Source organism: Schistocerca gregaria, chromosome X, assembly GCF_023897955.1.
Source record: "Schistocerca gregaria isolate iqSchGreg1 chromosome X, iqSchGreg1.2, whole genome shotgun sequence".
In the NCBI taxonomy this organism is placed as follows: domain Eukaryota; kingdom Metazoa; phylum Arthropoda; class Insecta; order Orthoptera; family Acrididae; genus Schistocerca; species Schistocerca gregaria.
Genome location: NC_064931.1, coordinates 122048120 through 122056406, shown reverse-complemented (window position 1 = coordinate 122056406; position 8287 = coordinate 122048120). Strand labels below are relative to the sequence as shown.

The 8287-nt window shown below is 36.0% G+C and overlaps 1 long non-coding RNA gene across 1 annotated transcript; it reads right to left on the bottom strand.

The window, feature by feature from the left end:
* Positions 1-1113: 1113 nt before the first annotated feature.
* Positions 1114-7940, bottom strand: LOC126299063 (uncharacterized). The gene is made up of 3 exons (XR_007552715.1): positions 7656-7940; positions 2081-2288; positions 1114-1614 (listed from the first exon to the last, which is right to left on the bottom strand). It is a non-coding gene; the product is annotated as an uncharacterized LOC126299063 (long non-coding RNA).
* Positions 7941-8287: the final 347 nt, after the last annotated feature.

Below are 8287 nucleotides of genomic sequence, written 5' to 3'. Positions count from 1 at the left end.
CTCAATGTAGGCCATACAATTTATTCTGACAATTGGTATTTGAGCCCCAAATATTCCTGTGGCTCCATGATAAATGTACAAACACCTTCGAAACAGTATGCAAAAACAGGAAACACCTACCACCATTGTCAGAGTTTGTGGAGACAAAGAAAAAAGAACATAAAATGGGCCAAAACAAATTAAAACCTACCTGTTTTGTCAGCTATAATAAGTCAATGGGTGCAGTTGATAAGACAGATGTGCTTTTATCTTCTTTACAATGCATCCAAAAGACAATGAAGTGGTACAAGAAAGTATTCTTTCAGTTGACTGACTTGTATGTGCTTAATGCAAAAACTATTTCTGAAATACAAAAGTAACAGAAGATACCACTAGCGAAATACCACTTCGAAATAATTCGTCAGTTGCTTGATAAATTTCATAGTCCAATGTGTAAAAGTGCGATCCCACGAACAACCATAGAAGAAAGCCCTTTCAGACTGCAAACTAAAGAGGGACATTATCCAGGGTTCCTCGTACCAACAGAGAAAAAGGAGATTTCCCAGAGACGCTGGGTAGTATGTACTACTCATTCACAATGAAAAATGACACACATAAGATGCAAAAAATTGTGATGTGGCTTTCTGCATGGCACCATGTTTCGAAAAATATCACACACTAAAGAAATATTAGGATGTTTTAGTAACTGTGTACATTCTAAGTAAAGAAATGTAAAAAATAATAATGTTAATAAAGTGGTTTTTAACTCAGCCAGCGGCAGTCCAAAGCCTGCATCAAAAATGAGGATGGGAAACCACTAAAATAAACCATATCGAACATGACAAGCTGAAAAAAGAAAACAGCGAGCACGAAGGAGGCAGATGTTTACTATCCGATTTCTTACTGTGGAGAACTAATTTTAGGCTTTAATTACAAACGAAGCTATGGGGCTATCGCAAAATGAGTTATCCAGATATATTCTTTGTTTAACTCTGAGTCCAGATACGTGAGACAATTTGGTTTTAAATTTCTGTAATTATTTTTTAATTAAGATATAAGGAAGAATTGTGTGAGATTTGGGCATTTCCACTACACACTACTCAATTTAAAACTATATATTTTGAAACACATTCGTTCAATGTTAATGAAATTTTAATATGTTATAGACATACATATCGATGCTGTAAGCCTCAAGTTACAGGAATTACTGTTAAAAAAGTTCCTATTGTTTTTCTAAACCAACTGTTTTTCGGTCCAAAATGAACAATGAAAGTGTTGGTTAGTTTCGAAGATCTCTTTCGTGGTTATCAGAAACTATCACCACTGTGACCATACAGGGTATACTGTTTTTAGGAAGAACATAACTGAACAATGGTTCTGTGCACGCCGGAACGCGCAGGAAGCCTGCAGTGGCCGTAGCCTATGGCAAGCACAGGGCTGAGTCCACTGCCCCCATCGCTCGTGTGCCGACTATAACACCACGTTCAAACTCACATCTTGATAACCTGCCATTGTAGCAGCTGTAACCAATCTAACAAACGCTGCAGACACTTTTTGTCTTATATAGGTATTGCCGATCGCAGCACCATATTCCTCCTGTTGACGCATCTCTGTATTTGGATATGCAACAGATTTCTGGAAACAAAAAAAAACAAAAAAAAATCATGGCTGAAGTACAACGATACACAATTTTTGAAAGGATTAGGTTTTCAGACTCAAACTTTGTGAAAACTGACAATTTTGAATAAAGATGATGTCTGAAATGGATATCAGAAGAAACAAAATGCTATTTAGACCTATACAATAACCATTACATGATGGATGAAATTTCAAACTGCACATTATTATAGGGAATCAGATTTTAATTATTTAAATGAAATGTTACTATATGAACTAATTACATAGTTCTTATAAGCAGGTTGTAAACTATACATTGAATAATGAATTTCAGAAAAATATAGAAGGAATAAGAAATTTATATATGCATATTGTAAAGTATAATATTACAACTGTATTATCTATTAAGCTGTAAGTGCATGAATATGATGAGTCAGATAGGGCAAAAATTACACTTTAGGAATGATATGAGATTCAAATATACCTGAAGTTCAGAAGACTGCCTGGAAATTGTCAAATAACACATCATATTGGGCGACATCTTGGAGTGAAAAGTAGAGGAGCTCCGACATATCAGGGTAGCATTCCTGATCCAAAATTATAATCTAGTTGGTGTACAGAGTGTTTAGTACTGGCATCCTAAACAATGTGTCTAGATCCATCATTAACAAACATAAAGGTCTATCTTCAATCTGAAATGAAAGAAAAGTAACTTTCATTAAAGCAGACAACTGAAATTATACTATAGTTTTTCATTGTGGAACAGTACATATACATAATACATCTGGTTCACAGTGCTTTAAATAAAAGCCATACATTGTAGATAGTTTCTAAATGTATGAAATTCAGTGACATAAAATGGGCAGTTCAGGATGGTAAAGTGAATGAAATGCAATGAGTTGGAATGATAGCAGTGATGGACACTAAAAAAATGCAGAACTTTAAAATGCATGTCTCTGTTAGAAACAACTTAAATATAGGATACCAAGGGTGCCAAGTACACAATCCTAGCATACATCACCATTTAAAGTTTGCTCAGGAATTTCATATTTTAATACATAGTGGAATAACAGTGCTGAATATGAATAAAAGGTTTTTACTTTATTGTGAAATAATTTTTTTGTAAATGTGAAAATTAAATAATACAATGTAAAAATGCAGAGGTTCTCCTCATAGGACACTGGAAATGGGTATGTCAGTGTTCACACAGAAGTTATGAAGAACTCTGCTGAAGAGAAACTGAGGCATGGAATGGGAGTTGCCACACTCCAGGATATCAGGTTCAGGAAAGCTGTGAGGTACACGAGATGAAATTCTTCCTGTGCTACTCATAAAAAGAGAAAACTAATAGATATGGAGTTGCTTTCACTCCTCATGATGGAAGAATATGTACTATGCATATCAAAGGGAAATTTCACATTCTCACCTTCATGAATGCATATGTGCCAACAGAAGAATAAGATGAAGATGTGGTATGTGGTTTCCATCAGTAACTACATAAAGAATGTCATAAAATGACTAGATATAACTCCACATTAGACCTCGGTAACTATAATGCCCAACTGGGCAAGGAAGATCATTTAAGAAGTGTGTTTTGTTGGAAAATTTTGTACGATCAAACCAGTATAATATGAGGATCACCCAGTTTGCTGCTGCAAACTAGTTCAATGCTGTAAATGACTGCCTCCTGAGAATAATATCTACAAAGGGACCTGAAAAAGTAATACCTATTGGTACTATAGAGGTTGATACAGAAAAAATGTGCATGCTTTCTGAGGAGCTAATTATAATTCTTACAATTACCTACTAGAAGCAAAAAAAATTGAGGCAGAAGCTTGCTATGGCTTCCAAAGAACAACAGAAGAGTTCATAAATGTAATATAGTACAGCAAAGAGAGGTCTATTGTTCAAGAGTAAAAAAAATTGCTGCTTCAACAACAGCACATGGGCTAAAGTCTACATCAGGGTCTGAAGCAGTCACTGCAGTGACTATCTACTGCTCATAGGTTGGCAACACATGTTTTGTGTGGCCAATGGAATGATTCTTTGAAATAACCAATGAGGTGTGAGAATGGAAGCAATGAATTTCTAGTGCCAAAATTGAAACCATTGTCTCGTTTGCTGTTTTTCAGTGTATTAGCAAGTTTTGGGAGAAATATTTTGTGATTATGTCAATGAGTATTGTAAAGTGGACTGATTTCAGTGTTTTAGTTCTGCACGGCGATGATGTCCATTGGTGCATGACTCGTGGATTAATTGCAGAAACATGAAAATGTATCAAATGTCAGGGTCAAATGAATCTTAAGACTGGTTGGTTATTTGGGGGAAGAGACCAAACAGCGAGGTTATCGGTCTCATAGGATTAGGGAAGGATGGAGAAGGAAGTCGACCGTGCACTTTCAAAGGAACCATACCGGCATTTGCCTGGAGCAATTTAGGGAAATCACTATAAATCTAAATCAGGATGGCCGGACGCGGGATTGAACCGTCGTCCTTCCGAATGCGAGTCCAGTGTGCTTACTCTTAAGGAGTCAAAGGTTTGTAAGGATGGAATCATCTGAAAGTGCATCAAATGCCACCACTTTGAGTAAGTGGACCAGGGTTGTTCAATTATGTCGTGGGAAAAGATAGGTCGATCAATGTTTATTACTTATAGAGTCACATATTAGATATATTACTAAACAATGATTTACCTACCTTTCTCCATGATTTAATTAAAAAACACTGATCTTTGCTCATGTGTATCATTGTGTAGGAACAAAGAGCAGATAAATATTTCACTGCTTTTTTTAATATATCATGGACTGTGACGCTGTTGTTGGTTTTAGAGCAGTTTAAATGCCAGTTGCTCAAACAAGGAGCAATTAAATTTATAATTGTCATTTAGAAACATGCTTCACCCTTTCTCCTAAATGTATTATTTCCAAACACATCATTTGGCTGCTGCTCTCTCATTGGCTGTGTAACACAATCAGCTGACACACATTTTGCTCCCATGACACCTCACAGCAAGTGCTGACAACATTCCTGTATGACACATGTAAGTACACCACTGACCCTATTGCAGACTTTTACCCATCACATGAAATACTAGGGGAAACAACGAGAAAGAGAAATGGAGCGTGATTAATATAGCCAGGCAGTGAAACAGAAGAATGAAGCAAGACAAATGCTTCCAATTCAATACTAGATCAAATAAAGCATTATACAATAAAAATGGGATCAAGGCAGCAAAGCTATATTTGTGGAGTAAAAAAAAGAAACCATAAGGAGAAAAAGGTGGAAGAGTACTACCAAAGGAATGAAAGAAATTTTTGTAAAAAAAATTACAGAAGGAACTGAAGAATGTGAGTAAAAGTAACTGCGTGTAAGTGTGAAGAAGTAAATTTACTGAGCAGCCACTCTGTTACACTGCAGATGGAAAGATAGAAGAGCCCACATTATAGCAAGTATGGAAGGTAGTGCACAATCTAAAAAATTAGAAAGCACCAAGAACTGTTGATAAACTGGCAGAACTGGTCTCCATAAGTGAATTCACAAACTATTAAGTTTACAGTAATCAGCGAAGAATGATTTGGAAGAGTGGATCTTAGGTGTAATTATACAGTTACGTAAGGAGAGAGACAAGACTTGTTAAGATTATCAAGGGATTACTCTGCTGGGTATACCCTACAAAATTATCACTAATATTATGAACAAAAAGCTAATTCCTTATGCTGAGATTTTGGGAGAATCAGTGCAAATTTCAGCCTACCAGATCAGATAATTGAGCTATGGCAAATATGTGAAAAGGTATTAGCATATAATATTGAGCTTCATAATGTCTATGTAGACTTATAGCAAGCCTTTGATAGTCTTCACAGGGCAGAAATGATAAATTATTTGTAACTACTTTGTACACACTCCAATACATTTCACTCATTCTAACATTTCCTGGTTCCAAGGCTTCAGTTTGAGTGGATAGAGAACTAATTAACTGGTTTAGCATTATTGAAGGAACCAGACTTTTGGTTACCCTCTTTACAAAGCTTTTCAATCTGACTAAGTAGCCATTCAAAAGCTTCAAGTATCAGGTTACATACACACGAAGTCAACTCTTACATGCATATGCTCTGATGCAATAAGCAGTAGAATTTCATGACAGAATATGTGAACTGAAATAAGTCATAATTTGAGAACTTGGTATAAATGAAATCAAGGCATAGGGCACGAATCTCAGCAGTAAGGAAAACAACAGTTTCGATAAACTATCAGCAGCAGAGCTTACTTTCCAAGGTGTGTAGAACTTTGGTTACCTGCATTTTCATATTAACAGAAAAAAATATGCTGTAAGACTAACATCGGATGCTCACCCACAAGCATATTGTAGACATCTGTTTAAGAAGTTCAGCATTCTGAATACTGCTTCACAGTATATTATCCATTCATGAAGTCCTTTGTAAATAATCCACTGCAGTTCAAAAGAAACAATGATTTATGTAATTACAATATTACAGTTGCCTCTAGTACAAAAAAGGGTGCATAATCCTGCAACTATAACTTTTGACTACTTCCCCTCTGATATGAAATGTCAGACAAACTGCATAGAAATATAAAAAAAAAAAAAACTGAGAGTTTCTCCTTGACAACTCTTAACCCACAGAAGAATTTCTGTTGTAAAGTGTAAAAAGGTGGTGGGTGGAAATTACTGACTCATCAATACATTTGGCAACAAAACAAAAAACTTATAAAATGTTCAGCTTGTAGCCATATTTACTAATTAATGTGCAATATGACTGCAAAGTAACTTGTGTCACACCATTTTAATTATTGTGCAAATGATCTATGGAACATGAAACTAACATGACATATTCCATGTCAACTGAAATAAAATATCTGAGACTAAGCAAAATAGATGCTTCAACATGTTTAATAAATTATTAGTCTCCAAGTTATCAGACAGACAGCTAAAATTGCAAATATGTATGGTTACAATCAGGCCAGTTGAGACCTACAGATATGCAGCATGGACATTAATCCTTTAATTATGTTTTATCCCATGTAATACTGAAATACAAACAATGTGTGTTCTTTGGTAATAGTTATCAATGTAACTATGCCCTATGTACTCTATTACATATTAGTAAGTTCACCACATGGTGTGTGGTGGTAAATATTCTTGCCAATGAACCAGGAGCACAAAATTTGAGCTAAATTTTTTTAAAACAAATCTGCAGGAAATTAGCAGCATCAACTTCAGACCATGTATATAAATCCAGATTTGCAGCCATTTCAGTATCAATCTGTTTCAAAATTTTCATGAAATGCTTCAAGCACAAGCAAACAGTATATCCTACTTGCTGAATCTGTACTAGATGTTTCATTAACTAGCCTACTTGCCACTGTGTTATACACACACTACCATTAGTTATTGCAGGAGTGTTGGAAAGTGTGGAAATAGTGGCTACATCATCTGCACCAGAGTCTCTTTCAAATTCCAAACCTTCTGTGCTATCTTCTGTAACCTCTTCCCAGCAGTTCATTACATGAACACCCACAACTTAATCTGCCAGAGTTCTATACCACCTATATGAAGTCACTCGTGCAGGTCTAAAGAAAGGAAAGATGCGCACAAACGTCAATGTGATCCCTCTATCTATAAAAATTCACAATAAATGAAAACTTAATATGCCTATTAGATTCAGATGTGTCAAACTACTCTAGTTACGTCGTGTATTTTCAGTAATCATCCTAGATCTGCACTTTCAGCAGAAATGAATCGTATTATCTCACCTGCGAACATTTTCGTGATAACTTGTGAAACAATATTAACCGAAATGTTCATTCTTCATTAGAAGTAGCATTTCACAGAAGATAATTATTAAAACTGTTTTCTAACTAGTAACTTAATTTCCGACAATTTCTTTGTTTATACATACGGTGAGGAAGAAATCTAGTTGTACATACGCTTACAAACGAGTGCGCTACTGATTTTATACTTCATAATGTGGGAATTGCTGCTGTGAATTGAGCTATGTCATTTATATTAGAAGAATAAATCTACGGATGGCAAACGCTACCTGAATGCAAATCCAACTCTGAGGACAAGTGCCTCAAAGGTTATCTTGAATAACTAACTTTTAAGGTGCATCCACACCATGTCTTTTTTGTGTTCAACTCTGCACATGTGCATAAATTTCCAGCAGCGTAACTAAGCACGCGCATTTGTAAGTCCCTGGATATGAAGGCCGTGCATAAGTCACAGTCAATCTTCGCGCTAATTCGCTTAGTTACTAGCCATAGCAAACGACAGGTAGTTACGGCCCATGTTTGTTCGGTTTTCTTTAGTCACTTGTTCGCGGATATCTCAAACCTACCAACTTGCAAACATAAAAATGGTAACTAGATAAACTATTGAAAATATAACTAATACAATCCATTATTTGAAATAAATAAAGCAATAAACAGCATTTATGACCAGTGGTACACATATTTCGCAGTGTAAGGGTTAACGAGCGCTGACGAGCAGCAGTTCTGGGTGTTGGAAACGCAGTGTTCTGACGACCTGTGTGGCAGACTGGCAGTTTAAGAAGAGAGGTGGCTCTGCTAGACTCGCATTCCGGCGGGCGACTGTACGACTGTTTCAACTCGCATCCGGCCATCCTGATTTAGGTTTTCCGTGATTTCCCTAAATCGCTTCAGGCAAATGTCG